Source organism: Theropithecus gelada, chromosome 12 (assembly GCF_003255815.1).
Source record: "Theropithecus gelada isolate Dixy chromosome 12, Tgel_1.0, whole genome shotgun sequence".
Lineage (NCBI taxonomy): Eukaryota > Metazoa > Chordata > Mammalia > Primates > Cercopithecidae > Theropithecus > Theropithecus gelada.
In genome coordinates, this window is record NC_037680.1 from 94,059,942 (window position 1) to 94,085,149 (window position 25,208).

Below are 25,208 nucleotides of genomic sequence, written 5' to 3' on the forward strand. Positions count from 1 at the left end.
CTATTCATGGGGGCAAAGTCACAGAAGGTCACAGAAGATCAAGAAGTTCATTTCATGGAGACGACATTTAAATGGAGATACTGAGGATGACAAAGAGATAACTATGGAAAGAAATGAGTGAAGGGGATTTTGAGGAAAAAAAGACAGAGTAATGACTGTTAAGGGACAGAAAAGAGCTTAACGTTTTGTTATACAATTTTCAGAATTGTATTACAAAATTTTTATAAAATCCCCATTGACTTAAAGCAGAGCTTAGTGAGGCAGAAGATAGTGGCACAACGAGATCAGAAAGGAAAACAGAGGCTAGTGTGGGCAAACCTTGCAGCCTGGAAGGAAACTTAGATTTTATTCAAGGTGCACTGGGAAGAACGTCACTAAAGAACTCTGAAGAAGGTCATGGGTTCCCTGAGAGAAATCCCTGGAGGCCTTACTAGAGTGACACAGACTCACCCCTGCCTCATCCCCCAACTTTTGTCCTCACCTCCTACCCCCATGCCCAGTCCTAGCAACCCAGGGTGGTCAGGGGGCGGGGGGCAGGGGTGGCGGGGCTAAGATCATGTTTAATTATTTCACAGATTCTTCCCTCCTCTGATAGAGGCCATGAAAAGACATACAGTTCAAATCAGTCCATTTGGCAACCTCTGAGCAACTGGAAATTTTGGTCAATAGTCAACACTCAGCAAAAATGATATTTTTGAATTATTGGAAGTTTAAGTGATCCAGCCTCTCCCTGTCCCCCATGACTGTGAATAATCCCAAATATAGGACAGTACAGGCTTTCTTCAGCCAGAGGGTGTTAGCCAGATATTTCTACTCTGGGTGGCTACAAAAAATGATATCTAATAACCGCCCAGACTTCTTGTGGTTGGAGACTCATGATACACACAGATGTGCAGAGAAATTGTGCTTCTTTAAATCTTTATAATGGATATGACACTCTCCAGATGAGCGCTTTTAGATAAAATGTTCACATTGTCAAACTTCATTGCTCTCCCACCCTTTCTTTTCCCAATATGGTTTCTGGGCATAGGGGAATGGCTTCTTGTGTCCTAAAAGCAGTGAGGAGAGAAGAGGCCCTTGTATTAACCGGTGTCCTCTGGATCCTTGGTGATCACTGCTGTAGAGTGGGGCCATTTAGGAAGATGGTTTTATACTGGCCAATCTGTTGACATTGGCTATGGAGGGCCTTGGCTGGCACAACTCAATGGTCTAATTTCTCTTTTGGCTTGGCTGCAGCCCAGTAGCCCTAGCTGGTGGACCTGGCCCACCTTGGCTCCTGCTTTCATTTTGAATGGTGCTGAGAGCTGGCTGGGACTTCCTGTGGTTCTAGTCCAGGTGAACCATTCCATACCTACAGGGCCTCTGTAGTAGCCCTACTCCAGAAACCCAGTCCCACTGCCCTCAGTGAGTCCATTTTTAGCATCTCAACTAGCTTCCCATCCCCAGGTCTAAATCCCATCCATACCTCCCAGCACCCAGGACAGCTTGAGAGAACAAATTCCTTGTTCTTTCTCTTCCAAACTATGGGGCCTCAATCAATTTTACTTTGATGTGGCCACTGCCAGGTTGGTGCTTTCCAGGTGAGCCTCTCCAAGAGGTAGGGGAGGTGTTTACTAGTCTTCAAATTTTATTAAATCTAGATATTTTGGATCTTTCTTAGGTGATTGTTCTCACCTGTCATTCCATCTCCTACTCAACGTCTTCCTTTTCCTCTTCCTGTTTCCTCATTTCTTTTCCCACAACCCCTTGAAAAACAAGCCTGAGTGGCCAACCTTTGGGCTGGTAATTTTTCCATGTAATATATTCCTTCTACCCGAGTTATCCATCTTAGTGATAATACAAGATTCTCTATTTATGTTCCTCCCCTTTTTATCATCATCCATGGCATAATTCTCAATAATTAATGGAGTCTAAAAGGAGCATCTACTTGATCTTGATCTTTGAAGCATTTTCTTTTAGGTGGCAACATATAACCTCTATTCTTTCTCTCTAGATCCAAATACACTACCAGGTTTGGAGTAAATACAACTTTGCAGATACTGTTTATTAGTTTTCAATATTTATATAAATGTTCAAAGAGTTAAAAAGACCTTATGGTTACAAAATGGCATGTAAATATTATAAACTTATGAATTTCAAAAGGATGGGATGCTTAATGAATACTGGAAGGTGGGTGGGTCAGAGGAAAGAAGGAGGGAAGTGATTGGACACTGACTTTATTCAGAAATAATGGGGAAACAAAAATATTTTCCAAATTTTTCAGTGTAGAAATAGTGTTTTTAATATATTATTTAATGTAATAAACACATTTAATGGAGAGAATACTGGTAATAGGATAAATTTCTCAACTATAATACTATCAAAAGATGTGATTGAAGTATTAAAAGATGCTGTTAAACAATTTTTAATGGAGGTAAAAACATGATATTTACATTTTTGGAGACAACCAACAGAAGGTCTAAAACTAGAAATCACTCTAAATGTTTTCCTCTGAGGAGTGAGGCTGGTGTAGGCAGAATCATTTTACTTTTCACTTTATACATTTCTAAGTAAGGATTTATTTCTCCATGAGAAAGCCCTTGTGGGGAAGACGGTATTTGACATGGGTGTCAAAGACTGAAGAGCGTTTCATAGGAGACAGGAAGTGGGAGTCGGGAGGTGGTGCAGGAAGGAAGCCTCAGACACAGTGGTCCAGTTTTGAAGACTGCCTGATAGTGGTGGCAGAAGCAAGGAGGAAACAGATTGGGCACAGGAGCTGCCAATCTCAGAACTGATTCTTGGGGCACATTGTGATGAGACAAACCTTACAAAGAGGCTCAGCTGGGTAGGTGTGGCCCTGCCAAGACACCCTGTTACCTGGAAACAAGACACAGCAGTGTGAGAAGGGTGTAGATAGACATCAGCATTCAGGTGTAAGACAACTCTCCACCCCAGTCCCATGATGAAGAAGAACCTGGGCCGTGGCTGTGGGTTGGGAGTTGCACGCAGGGACACCAAGAAATCCATCCAAGCAAAGCGACCTCAGAGATCAAATGAAACAAATCTAAACAAAATTCCAATCCAATAATCTAGATCCCAAAGAGTATAACCCAAGCACTCCATGGATCCCCAGCACTCAATCTTAGGTATAGAAAGGAGGAAGAGGCGTAAAGGAAATTTCAGAAAAGACATAATCAGAGCCTGGAGGAAAAGACATCAAAGATCAAGAAAACAGCAAAAGCAAAGGCACAAAGAAGGGATAGCACCAAAATGAAGGAGTTGATTAGCAGTGTAAACATGAGTAAAGCCCTAGGAGAACAAAGACCATTGTGAGAAAAGCTATTAAATCCTAGGGCTCATAAGAACTCGAATTTCCTCTCTACAATAGTACTATTCACCCCCTTTTTTCTTCCTCAGATCCCATAAGGAATAAGGCAGATGCCAAAGGAGACACGTCGTGGTGGTGATTCTGATGATTATTAATAAAGGGAGGGGCTATTAGAATAGGGAGGGAAAGAGCACAATCCAAATTCTTCCGGAGTTGACTCTGAAGCACTTTCTCCATGCCTATAATCACTGCTCTATGAGCAGCAATACTATATTCTGCTCACATGACCTCTGGGCAGTTTATTCTCTCAAGTCTATGTGGGCATGGTAAGTCCACAGTGGTTCAGATTAGTTGTGTCCTAGCTAAGACCTCTTTTTGCAAGTTGTTTCACCATCAAAATTATGTTTCAACTATTTTCATTCCTCCCCATCTCAAATCTCCTAACCACCCAAAGAAATTCACACAAATCCAAACCACTTTGTATGACTCAACATACAAATATTTCCATGAACTGAGACAGAGAAAGAGGTAAGTCTGTATGTGTTAACCGCCTTTCTTTCCCTACTGTGCCCAAAGCCCTTGTTTTCAATTGCTCAGTGAGACTCAAAAGACTAAGTGGCCATTCTTTTTCTCTCTGCAGATTAGAAATCTTACTTTTAGCAAGGTTTTGATTCTGTTAAAATTTCATTTCAAGAAATCATTTAGAAGAACCCTATGTTTTGTTGTAAAATTTGCTTGTGCAGAAAATTGCAATCTTTGGTTGACTAGTATCAGGAATAGAGAGGTTCAGCTCTTTAAACACTATCACTGACACTCAACGATCAGCACAAACTAGTGGTCTTGTAATGCCTCCTTGTTTGTAAACCTGCAAACCTGTGCTGCTGGTTTGGGGGAGACAAAAAGAAAGAATAAACCATGGCCTGGCCCCCCAACAAGTTATACACAAGGACTAGAGCAAGGATTGTTTTTGCAATTTACTGCAATTGAAACATGGAAACAACCTGAAAGTCCAGCAATAGGTAACAAGTTAAATAAAAATTAAAATAGAATTTAAGTATAATTAAATGTATATATAATTTTAAAATACAATTAAAAATGTAGCCATCGTAAGACTGAAATATCTAAAACTATGCTGATAACAAATAATCTCCAAAATATATGGCTCAATAAAAAAGGAGGCTAAGATACAAAACCGTAAATATAGTATGCTACCACTTGTGCACAAGAGAACTTATACTCATTCCCTCATCCTCACCCCCACATATTCTCTGTGTCTCTATGTCTCTGCACATATTTATGTTGTCACAGAATAGCCCTGGAAGGATTCACACTACACACACACACACACACACACACACACAAAATATTGGTTATCTCATTCAATAACTTTCAGAATTTTAATTAATCAAATAGAAAATACATTCCCACGGTTCAGAAATCAAAATAGAATATGGATATAGATATAGAAAAAGATATCCATCTCCTGTTCACAGCTTCCATCCAGCATCCCTCCAAGGAGGCAACCAATGTGCTCAGTTTCTTGTGTACCCTTCTAGAGATATTTGATTCATTTCTCTCTCTCTCTCTCTCTCTCTCTCTCTGTGTGGGTGTGTGTGTGTATGTGTGTGTGTGTGTGTCTGATGTGGTTTGGCTATCCCACCTAAATCTCATCTTGAATTGCAGTTCCCATAATCCCCATGTGCCATGGAAAGGAGCAGGTGAGAGGTAATTGAATCATGTGACCAGTTACCCTCATGCTGTTCTCATGATAGTGAGTGAATCCTCATGTAACTGGATGGTTTTATAAGGGGCTTATCCACCTCCTTTGCTCTCATTCTTCTTCTTCCTGCTGACATGTGAAGGAGGACATGTTTGCTTCCCCTTCCACCATGATTGTAAGTTTCCTGAGGCCTCCCCAGCCCTGTGAAACTGTGTGTCAATTAAACCTCTTTCCTTTATAAATTACACAGTCTCGGTTATGTCTTTATTAGCAGCACGAGAACAAACTAATACAATATCTTTTTGTACCCTTTTTAAACCATTGGCATTTGTTGACTCTATTATTTATTTATTCTTTCTATTAAAGTCTAGATAATTTTAAAATGACCCATGGAAAGCAGACATGCAGAGAACAATGGCATGTTAGAAGACCTTGAGGAACTCAGACGCTTTTATGACTTGAAGCACGAGGAAAGGCCCCAGAGAGAAGATAAGGTAGACCTTATCACACCTTATCAAGTGTGTCTATGCAGAGAAAGACCTGGAAAGAGTGTCTATACAGAGAAAAACCTGGAGATCAAGCTGCTCAATAGAAGAAGTGTCTAAGATGAACTAAGAAACTGTCATTTGAGTGCTAGGTATTTAAGACCAGACACAGCTTTCAGTGTCATTACTATGAGGGAAAGACCCTAGATTCAAGGCAAGGCCCAGTCAGCACCTTTGGATAATCCCTCACCTGGGCAAATCGAGGTAGAGGGGGAGGGTGTGGTTAGCATTAATGCTCAGGACTAAACTGTTTATGAAGCTATGTAACCAAATCCCACACTTTTCAGAATTACCATTGTTGGTTTGGGCTTTTTTATAAGAGTTCCAACCCTTTTTATGACTTTTTCTCCAGCCTCTTTCTTATTCTCCTTTTGCTTTTGGTTTCACAGCATACTTTGGCCTGCTCCCCTTCTCTTTGATTTGAGCCAATTCATTGTTTCTCAGGAGAAACTGACTAAGAAGCAATTGCTCTTTGGACACGAATTCTTTTCATAGGGTGTTCTCACTTAGTATCAAATTCTCTCCAGCTTCTAAAGGAAAGAGAGAAATACCACTTTGAGTGGGACCAGGAAGAGAGTCAGAGTTCTGAGAAACTTCAGAAATCCATGCTTTCTCAGAATGAAGGACTAGGATCCACCTTCCAGGCCCTCATAGGTCATTCCCAGCCCAGAGATGTCAGGAGCATCTGCCTTCCATGGCAAGGCAGGGATCCCTTTGATTCACTTATCTCAGGCCACATGTGAAGAAGAGGGGAGTCACTGTCTATTTTACTGCCAAATATCTAGCAGCAGTCGGATCAGGGTTAACCCTTCTCTTCCAGTACAGACATAGCTATTCCCTGAGCCTGCTGCAGTGCCCAAACCATCCCCAACACCTACTCCATTGGAAGAAAGCACTGAAGACCAGCAATGACCAGTTGCATGACCAGCAATTCTTGTAACGAAAAGTCACAAAGCCGTCATCAGACATTTGTAGCTGAACATCTTGACAAAGCCAAGATGTCAGTTCATTAGATGTGAGCGCTGAAACTCAAATATAGGGGGAGGTGGTGAGAAGATGTGAGAGAGACATCAAAGCAGACCCATAGAGAAAAGCCACAAACAGAACTGGAACAGACCTCAGAAATTACCTAGCTCAACTCCATGATTTTACATTCAAGGAAATTGATTCCCAAGAGTACCAATGTAATTGCAAAGCTAATTACTGATGGGAACAGGTAAATTCACTTTTGTACCAGGGCTTATTCCATGGGATTGATTCATGGAAGCATGCCACTTAAGAACTGAAGTGCTCAGGAATGAAGGTCTGAGATTAGAGTCAGGAATTTCAGAAGAATTGAAGGTATCCTGTTACGAAAGATAAGGCAAAAAAAATCAGGTGTTCCAGTTATTGGTGTGTGACACACCACTCCAAAACTTAGCAGCTTTAAAATAACAACAACACTTCTTTGGCTTGTGCATCTGAAATGTGGACAGATCTCTATGGGGACAGCTCTTCTCTGCTTCACTCAGCATCAGGTGGGGCGGCTGAAAGGCTGGGATCACCTGAAGACTTGTTCACTTGCATGTTTAGCTGTTGATGCTGGATGCTGGGACATAAGATGGAGCTGTGGCTGGAGCCCTGCATGTGTCATCTTCATGTGCTACTTAGAACATGGTGTCTGGGTTCCCAGTAGGGTGAGAGAAAGATAGGCACAGGCCAAATATTTTTTATGACCTAGCCCTGGAAGTCACACAGCATAACATATCCCACATTTTATGTGTCATGGCAGTCACAAAGCCTGGCCCATCTTCAAGGGGCTCCAACTTTTGATGGAGGAATGCCAGATAATTTGCAGGCACATTATAAAACCACCACAGTAGGCTACTTTTCAAAGCTAATTTGGGGGCTTCTTCCCAACTCATTACTGGGCCAGCCCTGAGTCAAGACGAAAATGTAGGGGCTTCCTTGGGCCAACAAAAACTCCGCAATGGTGGAATATAATTTCTCATTATCCTGGCTTCTGGAATTCCTGAATTATCCAGCTCACCCCATATTCTATAGCTTAAGACTTAGGCATCTCGAGAATAGAACACAGAAAGTGAGTCCCCTTACTTTCCAGGTTCCTAAAGCTGAGAATTAAATTAAGTCCATCAGAATAATAAGTTAAGCAGCTAGTGAGAGTTCCAATGAGGGAAGAATAGAGAAGGCACCCACCGACCTCTGACAAATAGAACAGAGTAAGAATCTTAAAAGTTCTAAAAAGGGAAAAAGAAAAAAACCCACAAAACTATGGTTTAAGATTTTCTAGGAATCCACTGGGAGAAGCTGGATGGGTCTCACCTTTTCTGGCTACTGATTACAGATCCATGGACACAAGAATGACCTCTCCCTCTCTGGTTTAATAAGGCCAGGCAAGATGCTCTCCAAGTTTCGCAGGCAAGGTGCAACTTGAGGGGACCAGAGTGCTCCCTAAACATTCATGTTTTCTTGGTGAGTTTTCTAAGTGCCTCCATCTCTCACGCTATAGCATTCTTATTCAGAGCCCAAGTAGAACACCTTCTGTCTGCCTGTATTAAAATGTGAAAATTCATCACATTAATCTCTTAGTCTTTCAATCCCATCACCAAGGGGGTTGGGGTAAAAACCCAAGATCCTAAGGATACAGGATGATGAAGCCACACAGAATGGACAAATTTTGACAAATGAGGATGTTGAGGTCAGGTTATAGGCTAGAGAAATTGTAAAAGTGGAGAGAAAGAGGAGAGAAAGGTATAGGGTACCTGGGCAGCTGTTAAGAGTTAGAATGAAGAGGAAGAATTACTTAAAAAGTGGAGGAGTATCAGCAGAACAAATAAAAGGAGAAGGAGCCCTAACACTCAACACAGATGATGATAATGTGCTTCCAAGAGGGGTTAAGGGGCTGAATTCTCTACCTCTGTAAAAATCCACTGAGACCCACCATTTGTGGGCATTTATCTTCCATGGGTCTGATGTGTTAGATAGATGAGGACAAAGGGCCAAGAAAAGAGCAACCTACCACCTGATCTCATGAATTCTGGTCTCTGTCATGCACATGTTTTAGGTATTTTATTATGCAACTATTGTGCAAAAATCATAGCCTTTATATTGCCTTGACTCTGGTCCCTAAGGAGCTAAAGTACATCTTCACCCTTCAGAAGATTCAGGGTCAGGCCTCTATGAATCACAATCTTAGAGTTCAAGGGCACTTTAAGGCCACTGTGAGGATCCCCAATATGACTCTCCCATCAGAAACAGCTCCCTTGTCTCCCAGAAAGCAGTCTCCTCCTGTGGGCATTGTACGCTCAGGGGATCTTGGAGGAGTGAATTGGGCTGGAGGACAAAGCCAAGATGCCAGTCATTAGATGTGAGCACTGAAACTCAGATATAAGAGGAGGTGGAAAGAAGATGTAAGAGAGACAAAAATAGAGGAGAGGGCAGATGGAGGGGAGAGGGAAGGAGGGAGAAGAGACAGGAGACAAAGAAAGGAGATGGAGGAAAGAGAGAGTTCAGGCACACATTTGTATATGTGTGAGTGCTCATGTGTGTTTAGAGAGACATCAGGGAGATGAAGAGAGAGAGAGAGAGAGCAAGTGAAGGGAGGCAAAAGGGGGGGAGGAAAAGAGGGAGAAGAGACAGGACAGAGAGAAAGAGAGAAGAGCGAGGACAGAGAAATTGTGCAGGCACATGTGTATGTTTATTTCTATGTGCTCATGTGCATTTAGAGGGACAACAGAGAGAAGGAGAGAGACAGCAAGTGAAAGAGAGAGAGAGGGCAAAGAGGAAGGGAAAAAGGAAAAAAATGTTGACACCTGAAAAGTCTTTCCTTATGTTGAGGCCACAGCAAATCAGATGATAATGAAATTCTGCATAGATTAAACGCCCATCAACAGAAAATGTGGAAGCAAATGAGGAATTATATCACAGAAACTCAGTGTCATGTAAATCTCACTGAACAGGGAAATCAAAATGTTAGCAACAATTACATTCTTCTTATAACAAAATGGGTTCCAAAAATGGAAAAAAAAGAAGAATGGAAACACTTCTGGAAATAATTAAAGGGGGAGCAGGGATCGTGGGTCGGGGGAGCTGGAGACGGAGGGAGGGGTGTACTGGCAGTGATAAATATAGAACCATAATTTAAGAGACAGTAGGAAACGCTTTGTGTGTGTTAATTGGAAATGCATTCTAGAGCCTGCAGTTTGTTCACCATGAATGTCATGACCTTGGGTTCCTTGGGGGAATATGGTCTCCACCCTGTCCCCATGGTGAAGGGAAGAAGCAAGAAACCATGTCATTCAATGGATGAAAGAAGTTCCAGTTTATACGGTGGAAGGAACCATTTTTTTTTTTGCCTTGTTTTTTGTTTTTCTGTATTTCATTCTTTGGGTTAAAGAGAGAAACACTGTGGGATTACAGCAAAGTCATTTTATTTGCCAAGGAAAGAGACTCAGAAATGAGATGGGTTGAGAACACTCTTATCCCATGCTATAGAGGCAAGATGGAGTCTCCTCTCTGCTTTTGGCTTCCTGAGATTCTGGTTAATCAAATGAATATTTGGCCCACTGTAAAGGGAGGTGCTGGGAACTGGCTTTGGAAAGAGCATTTATATCACTTCTCTGGGACAGTTCTTTTCCCAGAGACCTGGCTGTACATCTCAGGATAGAGAAGAAGGGGTCAGACCGGCTCACTGGAAAGCTCTGGTGAACTGCAAGTTGAAGTCTGTTATATATTTGGGAGAAAACTCTTGATTTCTGAATGAGCAAAACGATCAAAGATAATGCTTCACTAAATTCCTGCCAACTCACTTCTACTCCTTTACTTATTTAAAAAATTGTTTCTTCCTTCTATCCTGTCACACACAATTGAACACAACAAGAGATTTTAGAACTAAGACCTCAAAGATGACCTGGGGCAGTGCTACCCAGGCTGTAGTTGTATCTCAGATGTAAGCACATGAAGAGAAAAGCACAAACTTGATAAAAACACAGGCTCCCAAACCATCCCAGACACACCTAATCAAGATCTCTTGGGCTGGGAAGGTGGGGGTGAGGACAGGAAATCTACATTTATAACAAGCTCCCAGGTATGTTTATGCGGCCATCCCAGCTCTGGTCTCCAGACATTTGGAAGCTGCTGAAAATCAAACTCCTTATTTTGTAACTATGTAAACTAAGATTTGGGGATGGAAATACTGCCAAAGGCCACAGACAGCTGGACTAGAACTCAAATATGTCACTTTCCAGTCTAGATTTCTTTTTTTTTACTATACCTGAATACCTGAGTCTCCTTCAAAGCATGACAAAGGTCTAAATTCCGTCCACCACCTCAGTCATTCCTGAGCCTACATCTAGAAATTCCATGGTCATGATAATTGATGATGATGATGATGATGATAATGGTGGTGGTGGTGGCAGTGACAGCAATGGTAAGCTAATGCTCACCTAATGCCTACTACGTGCTTGCCATTATATAATAACTTATTTAATCTTCAAAACAATTCTAGGGGATAGGCTCTCTAATTGAATTGAGGCACAAAGGAGTCAAGGAAGTCACATAGCTAGCAGAAGATGGGACTGGGATTCAAGCCCAGGACAGGTGGAAGACAGGAGAAGTGAGCTACTTCTTCAAAACACATCTCATTGCAGTTTGGTACTCTTCCTTTTTGTCACGCATGATGTTCTCATTGTCAGTTACCTCTACTTTTCTCCTTACTTCCCCCGCCTCCCCTGCCCACCTGCTCGTAGGTACAACAGAGTATGGCAGAATGATCCTGGAATGAAGGAGAAACACTCAGCAGGAACCCCAAAGATGACTAGGGATATAGGAAAGGACTGTGGCTTATTAAGGTAAGTGCTAAAAGGGCTTTTTAGGAGTTAGTATAACAGGCAGAGTCAGGCATAAAGCCAACTAATGTCATGCTTTCTTTTCCCCCAAACCCACCCCAGATTCCTATAAAATTGAAAACAGGATCCAAATAAGAATCAAAGTCAGCATTAACTTTATTTCTTTGCCCCCCAATACATGGATTCTTCTTTACTTTGTTGGAGGACGTGATTTGAGCCTTCTTTGGCTCAGAAAGATGTATAGGAAACCTCCTTTCTACCATCTTCCTGGCTTCCCTCACACCTATAATCCAGATATGAGGACTCATCTTGGGATAAGTAGAGAAGGAAGAGCAAATTCCAAGCTAGTTACTATAAGAGAAAGGCCACCAAAGCAGTGACCTTGGACACAAGCTCAGCAATCAGATGAGTTCTTCTTCCTCCTTGCTTGGTGGGGCTGGGCAGGAGTCAGGGACTGGGGGTGCATGGGGGGAGTAGGCGGGAGGAGTCAGAAGTCTTTCTCTAATTGTATTCTCTCCTGTGGGATGAAGCAGAAGTCCCTTCTCCTCTACAGAAGTATGAAGAGTAGGGTAACGGGTGTTACCTGCCAACACCAGGGCTTGTCTCCGACATGCTCCATGGCTGTCTCTATGCACTAACTACTCTGTAAGTGCTGCAAGCTCTTTGGCCTCTATTTCCTCAGTGCAGCTAATTTGCCTTGAGTCATTCATACTCTCTTCCATTCCCCTCTTGTGACCAAAGAAACCCTGAATGTTGAATAGAAGAAACCCAGCTCCATGACCATGCAAGCAATGTCTTTGAATACATATGAATAGGTTAGTTCATCTCTGGTCCATACTTCCAATAACAATGAAAAGTCCGTACAAAGCATTAACCCATTATGACATAGCATTATCTTGGTTTTCCTTGCTTGCTCAAAATAAGAGCAAGTATCCTTGATTGGGAAGAGAAGTGGGGCAGAAAGACAATAAAAGAACCTTAGGGAGCACTGAGGATCATCACTATCACTGGATGCCAGAGCTGAATCCATGGAAGGTGCTGCTTAACTCCAGGGAGGCCACATCTGCCTTGCCTGCAGCATGTCCAGCAGGAAGCTCTCAGCGTATGATCCACCTCCGCAGCCCCCTGGGAAAGCTGTATCATGAACATTTGGGATCATTTCATATTTCATAAATGGGCTTAACTCACACTCATGAGGTCAACTGGAAGGTCTACTGGATTTAATTATGCTGGAAAGGGAGGCAACCAGAAACATCACGCATGAAGCAGGAGAGAGGCAGCTGGGAGAAAGCAAGCAAGCAGCAGGGAGACTTGATGTTATGTGAGTCATCCCACCAGGATGAGGGGCCGAATCATGCAGCACCCCATGGAAAAGAAAAAAAAAACAAAAAACAAAAAAAAACCAAACAAAAAAAACCCAGCAGTCTCTGAGCCAGACAGAGTCCAAAGGAGATTCTCATCCCACTCTATTTCCAGGCAGGCTTTAGGAAGCTGGTTGAATTTATGTCACATGGATGAGTACAAAACAAGCCATGTAAAATGCTACACACTGTTGTGTCCGGATCCTTAAAAAAAATGTGTTAAAGCTATCGAAGGTGTTAATACATGTAAACTCTTTCTTTCCATATTAGTTAGTTCTAAGTTCTGAGTCTAGGGTACAAAGTCTACAGGTTTGTATAACTTGACTCAGGGCTGATTTTGACGGGACGAAGAACAATAATCTATGTGAAATCATGGAGGAGAGACACTGACAGAAAGTCACAGAGATGAAAGACTGAGGAATTGGTGAACACAGACTTCCTATAGTGACATGGATTCATGGAACAACAGAAGCAACACATTAACTAAACCAACACAGGCCAGTAAGATAGGTCAGGGCCAGGCTCCTAGGAATTGCTGTGGTAGAAGCTGCTCAATTTCTCCCAAATTGTTTCTCTTTTTCTTCCCTAATAATACACTTTTTAGCTGAGCGTATTGCTACTCATAAAAAAGATAGGATTTTCCAGCCTTCTTTGCAATAAGTGTGGCCAAGGAACTAACTTCTTGCCGATGGGATATAAATGCATGTGTCATATGGCAGCCCCCTGTAATCTCCCTTTGGAGACAGATGGCATGCTCTCTTGGCCTCTTCTTTATCGTCCCTTTCTCCACCTGCTGTCTCAAATATAGATGGCACCATCTTGGGCCATGATGATAAGGGCCACATTCCAGAGATGGTAGAGTGATGAGCTCCATGGAGACTTGGTTTGCAAGAATGTTATAGGGCAGAATTATCACATAGGTCCTGGAAGGCTTATCTCCTAACCTTGTGTTCCATCTCTGAGAGAGACAGCCTACACCCTGGAATGAATGACTGTCTATTTGGGACCAGGTTTAGCTGCAAGTGACAAAAACAACTAAAATAACAGTCATTTAAATGGGATAGAAGTGGCTTTATTTTTCTCATATAAACAAAGATCGGCCTCCTCTGTTTAAAATCTTCTCTCATCTCTAGGGCTAAAGACTATTATCAGGTAACAGTTAATCCTGCCTTCTCAGAAGTAAATTATTCCAATTGGGCCACCTCTCTTTGAATGTAGGCCTTCTTTCCCCACTGTGTCTCTTCATTGCCCTCTCGATATCTGCCCTTCCACTCCTCCCTTTATTCCTTTTGAGTTTGAGAGAAAATCCCAGTTAGGGGCTAAAAATGCTTTAAGTCAAAGCAAAGCTCCAGGAAGTCTGCAGAATCAGCCATATGACTTGAATGCTGGGCCAGCAAGCCAGCAGAAGGGCAGATTGGCTTAAAACCAACTCAACGTCCAGCTCCCTGAACATGACCCTCGAGGCAGTGCAGCCCCAAGAAGAGAGAGGGAGGAAGTGGGCTTCCAGTATGGGTAAGCCTACACACTTGAGTGGTTCTGCAGGCCCAAGGCCAAGATGCACAACACCCCCCAGCTGCCTCCCAACCCTGATCATTTGGGATTGCCTCACCCCTGCGCTTTTTCATTACCTGACCTAAGGACCTCCTGAGGCAAATAAAGTTCTCCATGTAGGGTGAAGTTAGTGAAGCGAAAATAATAAACTTTCATGAGCGTGTTTCAATTTTCACTTGTGTTTATGGCCAAAGGTGTTTTTTATTTTAGTAATCGCTGCTGGAACAAGGGCAAGCCACATGCTGCTAACTTGTTAAAGAGAAGAGGAAGGAGGAGAGAGAAAGAGAGAGTGAATGAGAGTGAGAGTCTGTGTTCAGCTGTAAACTTCCCAACAGCCTGCTCTAATCCTTCCAGTTTTGAATCCCACCCTTAAAACTTTAATGACAGAGAAAGGGATAAAATATTATCTGGACCGTGTTCTGTTGACAGTTTGTCCTGGGCCTATTTTAACCATGATAATTCAGTGATTTTTGCGTGTGTGTGTGTGTGTGTGTTTTAAAAGAGAGACGTCAGCATTCTGTGGTACCATTTCATAATGTAGAGTGTGTAAAAGGGAAGGAATTTGGAGGAATCAGGCTCCTTCCAGTTGGACATCAACTTGACCGTTGTTTTCAGCTCACTTTTATTTGGCACAGTTTCTGTTTGCTTTTAAATGTCAGAAAAGGTTAAGAAGCCTTTGAAATCTGCAAAAGATTTTCTAGACTTATGAAAAGGATGTCCACCCTATAATAGCATAAATTAATCACCCCTCCCCACTTTTGAAATTGCCTTTTAAACGGAATATATCTGAGGAATCAAATTAAAGACAAAAGAATTCAAATAAATGCTCATTTGTGGGTCTGAGTATTTGACTTCAGAATGAGAGGACCTAGAAATAGCCAAATGTTATATTTCTCTCTGTCTTTATCATCCATCCTAACTCACATTTTCCCAAATCATGAAGATTCAAGAGAAAATATTGTGGCTCAGAGAGCATTAACATATCCTTCCCTTGGCCCTATCTCTAAAGCTGGCTGCAGTAGTAAGGGGCTTAAGGTCCCCAAGTGACTAATGAGCCCCCTCTATGCCTAGAAGATGCTTTTTTTTTTTTTTTCTGTCACTAGTGTCTAGTACAAATGCATGGGGTGAATGAGCCAACACAAGCTCTCCAAGTCTCAGTAGACTTTCCTATATAGTATGTGCCAGCCTGCAGACCACCACCAGGGTGTACAGAAAATATACCTCTCTGAGGTCAGGAGGAAGTGTTAATAACTAACTTTATAGTTTAAGATGCTATTCTGATGTACTTAAGCTCAATACTTTCAAGAACCCATCACCTTCCAAAGGCAGAGGCTAAGTCTGGGTGCTCATAGAGGACAAAAGCCTGTAGGTGTTCTCAGGCCACCTGTTCACCTGAGTGCTCACAGAGACACTCTTTGAGCATCTGGTTATCAGTGGCTATCAATCCAAGCAGATTGCTGCTGAATTGTCCTTTGCTCCTATCACCTGCCTGTTTAGGCCCAGGGGCTTTTCTTACTGCGTTTGCAGATACAGGTTCCATTATGTTGTATTTGTGCCCTGCAAAGGCATGAAAATCTCAGTAAGGGACCATATGCTGAGACTCACAGCACAGATATTTCCTGCCTGGGATTCTGTAGAAGAAGCAGGGCCTCTCTTTCCATGATCCACAAAAAGTATGATCTTACCACTTTCCCTTTCATTATCTTCCCCACCTCTGCCTGTGGGAACATTTTCTAGGATGGATCTTTTCAGGCATTTTTTTTTCTGTGTTTTGAGTTCTCCCCATCTCCCTAAGGTTGTGGGCTTTAAAGACAAAAGCTACAAATAGCCTTTTATTTCTATTCTCTAGCACTACCTTAGCCCTTCTTTGTCCTGAGAACATAACACTGAATTGAAAAGTGTGTGTGTGTACATGCCCATGCAGCTACACGCGTGTGTACTCAGGCACAAACAGGGGCTAGGGAGTGGATGTAGTAAATTATTGGAGGGGAAAAAGTCAGTTAATATCTTTAAACTCTTCTTCTATGTTTATAAATACACAAAAGTGGGGTGAGGAGCTTTCGATACTCCCAGCATTGAAATAGTGACAATGAAACATTGTCATTTTTAGCTCTTAGAAAACTATTAGATAATTAATCTAAGCAGCATATATGGTTTATTTTCTGAAATTGCTTCTACTTAATCTATGTGTTCAATAAACTGGAGTAGAAATAGAGTTGAAAGGGCTCTGATTTTTTCATGCAAGCTCTGGAGGACAGGACGAAAGAGACTTCCCCTGAAGTAACCACAGAAGGACAGCCCACAGGGACTTTCCAGCCCTCTGCTCCAGGGGTCAGGCTACATCATTGCGCAAGTAGTTGAAGGTAGTGTGTATAGGCTGGGCGGTCAATATCAACAGCAAAGGGAGGAGGGCGTGGTGCTGGGACACTAAGGAACCACTAGTTTTCTAAAGAGCAAGTCCCACCCCAAAGAAATAGAGCTAATCTCGCAACTTGGCACCTAGAAGGGGAAAGGCACAAGTCAGAGTAGCCTCACAAAGCAATGAGGTGCCAATTTCCACCTCATCCTTAAGTCATAATTCTCCAGGCCTCAGATCACTCAAGCTAACCACTCCTGTCAGCCGAGGCTTTCTCCTATCCTATTCATTACAGCACAACCCAGAACTCTTACTACAACATGCAGAACAACAGGCCAAACCATGAGGTGAGGGCTGCAGCCAGGTACAATGTAATTTATATCCATAGGGAGAGCAAGTCTTTATAAAATATTTAGGCACCTTAAATCTCAATGTCTCCAGCTCAGTCATCCTACTTCTAGAGTTCTTTCCCTACTCACTTTCCTGGCATCCCTCCTCCTCATAAAGTCAGAACATTTCTGCTCTCATTTCTTCCAGAGGACAATTGTAGGTAGGTAGAAGTTAAACTTGGGGGTCTTCAGACCTGTGTTGGAGCCCGGCCCCTATCAATAGCTGGATAATTCTGAGCTCAGTAATTAGCATATGGGAGGCCTCCACCAAGTGTCTGTCAAGCTGAATCCATACACAATCTCAGGAAGATGCTATCAGTAATTTGCACCTTCAGCACTTATTTGTTCTAAAGCATGGCTACCAACTTTTTCTGTGTGCACATTATTTTTAAAAACCAAGAAATTTTATAAACCACTGTCTTATGATTAATATCTATTGATTCATAGAGTACATCAGAACCCAAAGCTATATAAATATGGCACCCCCTGAAATATGACTTATATTTTTTAATCAGAATATCTACTGTGTTTAAAAAATCATAGTACATATATGTGCACAGTATACCATCTACTAAATCTATTATAATACTTTGTTTAAAATGCAAATTTCTGAGACCCAACCCTAGAATCTCTGATACAGTGGATTTGGAAGTAGAGTACCAGAAAAAACATTTTACCTACTGGTGTGTGAGGATGTTTTTGTTTTTGTTTTTGTTTTTGTTTGATGGAGTCTCACTCTGTCGCCCAGGGTGGAGTGCAGTGGTTCAATCTTGGTTCACTGCACCCTTCACCTCCTGGGTTAAAGTGATTTTCCTACCTTAGCCTCCTGAGTAGCAGGGATTACAGGAGCCCACCAGCATGCCCAGCTAGTTTTTGTATTTTTAGTAGAGACATGGTTTCATGATGTTGACCAGGCTGGTCTTGAACTCCTGACATCAAGTGATCCTCCTGCCTCGGCCTCCTAAATTACCGGGATTATAGGTGTGAGCCACCACACCTGGCCTGGTGTGTTTTTTATAATAGTGGTTTTAAAAAAAAAAAAAAAAAAACACTGTCCCAAGGGGACTTACTTGAATTAAATGTCTATTTACTATGGCAGCTTTCATAATTTAAGTAAACAAGGCTTTAGTTTTTAGGCTGTCAAAACTTTGTATTAGCTTTGCTCATCATCTGTCCTTAATGTTTTGTGAGGTACATGAAGGTAACTATTACGAAGATTCGTGGGAAATACTGGTTCAATGGCTAGGTCACCAGATTGCAGAGGTGATAAAGATAGAATTTAGTACCTTGTAAGTGTCCGTGAAAGAACACTTTTTCCATTTTCTTTGTCTTTCACAGTATAGGCTTAAAGCCTACAAGTGTCATTTCTAGCCCTGCAAAGAGAAATGAAGATTGTATTACTTCTCATTGGCTCAACACCAGTTTTACAAACTCAGTTTTGGCCAGAGTTATTCCTTAGTTGTGTGTCTTCCAAATCACACAATCCAGAGATCCATAATTGAACAGCTCATGTAGTGCTAAAAGTTTAGCTCCCCTTCTCCAATAAACATGGGGATGACCATGGCACCATTGTTGTTGGTCTGGGCATGGCCTGTGGCTTGTCCATTTGGGAGTCCAATTAGAGAATATGGATGGTTTCAGAATCCATTTTGTTTAAAAAGAAAGAAAGGGACTTGCCCCTTTCAATAATGCTGTGGAATTTCCAACCTGATTATTAAGAGCTCTGATGAGTCAAACTTAGGCTGGGTTTCTGGCTTTGCATAACTCCCACATTCTTTGAGTTTTGGATTCCTCTAGAATCCATCACGTCTAAGTCCCACAATGACTTCAGTTCCTATATTATATTAGAGATCTGAGGAGCATAGGAAGAATCTGCTTCCCTAGCCCAAGTTTCCATTTAATTCAGAGAACAGAACTCTTAATTTATATTTCCCTTGACAAACAATGGCTTGACTTACAGAGAAAAGGCGTCTCAGGAACTTGGACAAACTTGAGAGGAGAACTAAATTAGAGGTTAGATAAAATTCAGCCTTCCCACTTCAGCCAGGTTCTGCCATCTCTAGTTATTATAAACAACTGGGATTCTGAGACTGTTGAAAAAAATACATTGACAATCTCCCCCAAAGAAGAAAGGAATTATAAGACCATTTTGAGCCTCTATGCTTCTCAGCAGTACTATGGTTATACAGGACAAATTTAGCCCAGAGAAAGATACCTAGCTACTGTTCCACTAAACCTTTGGAAAGGGGAGTAAACGGTCCCAACGTTTGTCATTTGTCTGCAAAGTGCTCTTCTAAGACATGCATGGAATCCATCAATTAGTAGGCAATGTCTCTTGGCTCTCTCTCTCTCTCCCTCACCCCCCACCACCTCACGCCCCACAAAAGGAAAGGGTGGATTTTCATCCTACTTTGCAAACATTTGGGGAGTATCAACCTTGTGCTAGGATTTCTATCAGCCAAAATGTTGAAGATAAGGGCCAGAGAAGATGTATAACATAAGATATGCCATCCAGAGATAGAAATTCAAGAGCATCATTTTGTGTTGTCCTATGCTTCCTATGAACAAGAAAATTACTATTTATTGCTTTCAAAATATACAAACCAGAGAAGGGACACTGATTAGCTTTGATTTGGCTTCTGTGGTTGAGGTATAGTTCTGTAATGCTGTCTGCCTTTCTGCAAAACTGTGGCAGCCATCCTCTATCCTAATTTTCCAGCTTGAGGAAACCTACTTCCATCTTGAGAAAGACCCCTATACAGAAACATTTAGAGACTCCTAAAGGCAAACTGAGCAAAGATAAGATGTGTGCTTTTCTCACTGTGGCTTTGGTCAAGTCTGTTCCCCTCTTGTGGCCATGGTTTCCCCATATGTATGAGACAGCCAGACTAGACCTCCAAGGCTCCTCTGAACTGAAATAGTCTACCGATCTGTGGGACTCTGCCTCCCCTTCACCTCCACCTCCCCACATATACACACAACTCCCTTCTCTGCTTTGTGGTAAAACCCTGGCTCCCTCCTTTTTCTTCTTGGCTTCTATACCCAGGGCCCCATGCTGTCAGAGGAAAAGGAGTAGCATAGATATTCCATACTAAACAATTAGAGTCTGGCTGTTATTTGTGTTACTGCCTCCAGGTTGGGGGTGGGATAGTATTTCCATTTTAGTAAGACCCTATGGGACTTCAGCATCAGTACAGTTGATAGAAAAAAGAAAGAGGAAAGGAAATAACAGACTTTCCAAAGACTTTTACTCGCCACTCAAGTCTCAATGTGCCATTTTTATGAATAACATGGTCCTAGAAAAGTCTATCTCATAGAAGAGCAGAGAGCCATATTTCAGAACCATTAGGAGAGAGTGAAAGGAAACAAAAGCTCTTGGAAATTACAGCAAGAGGGAAGATTAAAGCAGAAAGGTTGCTGTTTAGGATATGCAAGGAGAAAAAGACCTGAGATGATCAGGGATAGTGAGTCTATATGCAACGGCTACTAGCCTGGAAGACATGGCTAAATGACCATAGCTTCCCATGCAGTCTCAAATCGCCTCTCAAAGCAGCCTCCAGGAGCTGCCACCATTGATCTGTTGGTAAGGGAGGCTGAGCCTCCTGAGAATCCATTAGGTTATACTGAAATAGGCAATTGCGGATCTGGCAGATAGGAGTTAGGAAAGAGCAGGGGAGCTCCTCTGACATTTTGAGGGTGATGGCATGAGTAGCTAACCTGGTGCCTAATGAGCAGGGCCACATCAGAGATCAAAATGCTTGAACCATGGTTGACCTCAAATTCTAAGGGGTCATGGCAATGCACTGTTCTCTCTGCTACTCAAAGTAGAAACCACCTCTACAGCCCATCAAGTTCCCTGTCCAGTCTCTCCTTGAGAACTTCCAGGAGCAGGCAGCTCACTACTTTTTGAGTCTGCTTCATTGCCAGGCAGCTCTATTAGGAACTTTTTCCTTGAGTTAAGGAAAAAACTTACCTGTCTGTAACATGCACCCACAGAGTCTAATTCAGTCTTCTGAGACCACACAGTGGAAAATAAATAACTAGGGAATTGATTAAAATCCTGTTGTCGGATAGAAGAGCTGAGTGGGATACCCAGTTTACTAACTAGCCTGGAGCTATTCATCTCCTGTGGAAATCCAACAAGGTAAGTCCCAACACCTAGGACAGGCTTTGCACATGGAAAAGTGACCAGAAATGTGGGAATTACAGGACCAGAGAACCTAAGCATGATCAGAAGTTCTCAACAGCCAGGGATATAAAGAGTGGAAAAAAGAAGTTATCACTAGGGTCATTCCTGTTACTTATGTATAATTTGTTCTCAATATCTTCTCAAAGCTTGTAACAGGGCTTGGCATATATGAGATGCTCAATAAACATATGTGGAAAGAAGGAATCTCTAATTAGAACTTTGCTAATGGTTCTAAGTTTTCATCATCTGATCGTTTATGCAAACAACATTTAATAAGCATTGCATGTGTATTAGGCACTGGAGAGTTTATAGATAAATGTGACGTGAGCTCAGAACTGAAAATCTGATGGGGAAGGAAAAATACTTACCCAAGTAGCCATAAGTGCACTAAGAAAGGGTCAAGATAAGACATGGTGAGCCCCCTAAACACAGGGACATATTGTAAAGAGAGTTAACAAAAAGCCTTGATGTAAAAAAAACTCTTCAACTAGTGTCACTCTGTTAAACTTGAAGCTCAACATTCCCTCTTTAATTGACAAGAGCACAGACTAATGATTCAAACTAAAATTCTAAGATGTGAATTTCCCGATGGAGCTGGAGGGAGAACGTTTCCCATGGAGGGTCCTTGTTTCTGGCTCTCTCTTTGCTTCCTGGCAAGACCTCAATTGGCACTCCTCCGGATGACCCACCCTACTGTAAACTTCTCCCTGGCAGCTCACCTTCTCCCTGGACTTGCAACTGCTAATCACATACCTGGCTGCAGCCAAGAGATTTCAGGAAATGGTACTTTGGAAACTCGTCTTTAAAATGAAAACAGATAAAGCAGCTGGCAGTGGAGCCAAGGAAAACTTCACTTTTTCTGAAAAGCAAGCAGCTTGTTGGCACCGGAAACCTATGTGCCCAGCGCCATCACCACCACATCCTCTAATAAATGCACCAGCACACATAGGATACACAAACGTTCCTCAGCAAGGCTGCAGAGCACACCCTCGAAAACCTGAGGAACCTTTTTCCCACTGCCCTTTGGAGGACCCTACAGCCCCTGGAGCCCTTGGAGGCTCAAACCCACAAGGCCTGCATTGCATACTTCCTTCTAGAGAAACACTGGTGGCTTCTTCCTCCACACTGTAGACAATGTAAAGCAAATTGAGTGAAATTTTTGTAGGCATTTCTAAGTTAGATGAATCTTTTAGCAATTTTCACTTATAAGCAATGAGGGTTTTGTTCCCAATTTAGTAAAAGGAAAATAAAAGATGTGAGTTGGGACCATTTCTGCTATGAGGGTGGCATTAGTAAGCTGACCTTCACACTGTGGGAGGCAGCTGAACCCTGCCGAGAAATGTCATTTAAACAATATTCCCTTGCACAGTTGTAACACTTTCCAATTTACAAAATGTTTTCACTTGCCTGCTCTCATGAGAGCCTCACAGCAAAGTTGTGTCATTGCCAGGATTATGGTCATCACTGCATGCAGATGAGGAAACTGAGGTGACAAACAATAAGCGGTTTGCTCCAGCACACGCAGAAAGGAAACCACAAATCCAGGACTGGAGTACTGACCTCCCCTGCTGCATTCGGCTGCTTCTTCAGGGACTCGTGGCTGCTTCTAACCTGAACATCGGATCATTCAACAAATCTCAGATGCCTCATGAATAAAAGCTAATAGAACGTCTACCTTTCTATAAATCATGATAGTTCCTGGTTCTTGGGATCAATTTCATGAAGCTATAGCAAAATTTTAAGTTTTTAGAACTTAATCCTCTTCCCTGTAGAATGGACTTGGGAGCCAGACTCAGGGAATTATTTGGGTTCATAGAGTAAGGCTCAACTCTGGGCTCTAGGAAATCAGTGTAACTGGTGGTGACCTGAAAGGTATTGAGTGTCCCTCCAGGAATAATATTAGTTATTAAAATGGTGACCTATCTGTTTGTTGTCAGATTCATTGCCAAGACTTGTTCTGCCCTGTTCTGCATCACAGGGGCTGGCCTCCTCCTGACACATTTCCCAAGCTCCTGTTCCATCTGGCTCCTGATTAAGTTTGGCCAATGGGAGGCCTCAGAAGAACATTAGAGGAAGGAAAAAGCCAAGGTATTTCCCCTATTTCATCTGTTTTTAGAGACATTGCAGCAGTGGTCTGGTCTCTTCTGGGGTTTCACTTCCACCAGGAAGCCCCTCCCTTTGCAGTCTCAGTTCCTAAACTCTGCTAACATCACTTCCTGTCTCACTCACTTTAGCCCTAGCTAGAAATATCTTCCTGATAATCTAAGGCTTGTCTCACCCATTTGCCCTTTTTGCTCTGGCAACACCTTTGGAGCAAGTGTCTCATATTAAGGTTCATCTCTTGACCTGCCTGGTGTAGATTCTGTTTTCCTGCCTGAAACTTAACCAACACAGCTACCGTTTTATATGCACCTTTCTTAGCTTCTGCTACTCTGCTTAACAATGTTTGATGTTAAAGAATCATTTGGTTCAACCAACTTCCTAAACAAGGAAGAGCTTGGACAGTGGTGTACTGGTAACTGATATTTAACGATTAGTTCTCCAAGAAAGAAAAACTTTGATTTATAGCATTTGCCAATTTCCGTGGTGCAAATACTCCCATCATGGCTGATTTCAAGCTACCAGCATAATGTCACTAAAAATGGATTTGGAAAGAGACACACAATAAACGAGCTGCTGCAGCCAGCTCATGGGATATCTGAGCAAGGACAACTGTATACCTTGAGGCAGGTGAACAGAGAAGGGTTTTGGGCAGAGTGCTGAGTTGCTCTAAATAAATTACAAAAGTTTTTGAGCATTCAGAGAGTAATGAGAGGCCCAGAAGAAAGAGGAAACAGCAGAGAGCCAAAAAGGAAAACAAGGGAAAAAAATATCAAATAGGAAGTTGGGGAGTCAAGTATTAAGAGCTGTGAGCTGTAGTTTTCCCCCAGAGGACTAAAGAATCAACAGTAAAAGATCTCCTTATCATTAATGCATTGGAGAACTGGAATTATTTGGGAGGGTGAATTGAAGAGCCAAGGGAATTGCCAAAAAAACACAGAACCACAAGTAGGTTAAAATGGATTGTAGAGTGGCATCGTCATAAGGGGCCTCAGAGATCCTGCATTCAAACAGCATTATTTAACAGATGAGGAGGCCGGGCGTGGTGGCTCAAGCCTGTAATCCCAGCACTTTGGGAGGCCGAGACGGGCGGATCACGAGGTCAGGAGATCGAGACTATCCTGGCTAACACAGTGAAACCCCGTCTCTACTAAAAAATACAAAAAACTAGCCGGGCGAGGTGGCAGGCGCCTGTAGTCCCAGCTACTCGGGAGGCTGAGGCAGGAGAATGGCGTAAACCCGGGAGGTGGAGCTTGCAGTGAGATCCGGCCATTGCACTCCAGGCTGGGCGACAGAGCGAGACTCCGTCTCAAAAAAAAAAAAAACAGATGAGGAAACTGAGCCTCAAAAAGGCCAAGACCATCCTGGCATATAATGGCAGAACCCCAGTCTAGAACGGGTTTCCTGACAAGGGCATTCATTCATTCAATAAATATTGCTTGGTGCTAGACATCTATTGTGAGCACCACAGACATGGTCCTTATCTTCAAGGACTTTACCATCCACTGGAAGAAAGAAGGATTGAATAGCTTATCATAGAATGTAATTGTTTCTTCACGTGATGAGTACTATGAAGAAAAAACAGAGGGCATTTTAATAGACCAAACACAAAGACCTCATTTAGACCAAGGGGTGCAGAAAAGCATCTCTCAGGAAGTCTGACCCTGAACTGAGAAAGGAATGAAGAACATGAATCCATCATGTAAAGACGAGGGGAAAGAGGGCTCCAGGTAAAGGGACTTCAGACACAGTGGCTCTGCTTCAGGGTTTGGTCCAGACAAATGCCTCTTGTGTAGTATATCTTCTCTTTCATCACCAAACACTCTGAAATTTGTTATATCCTC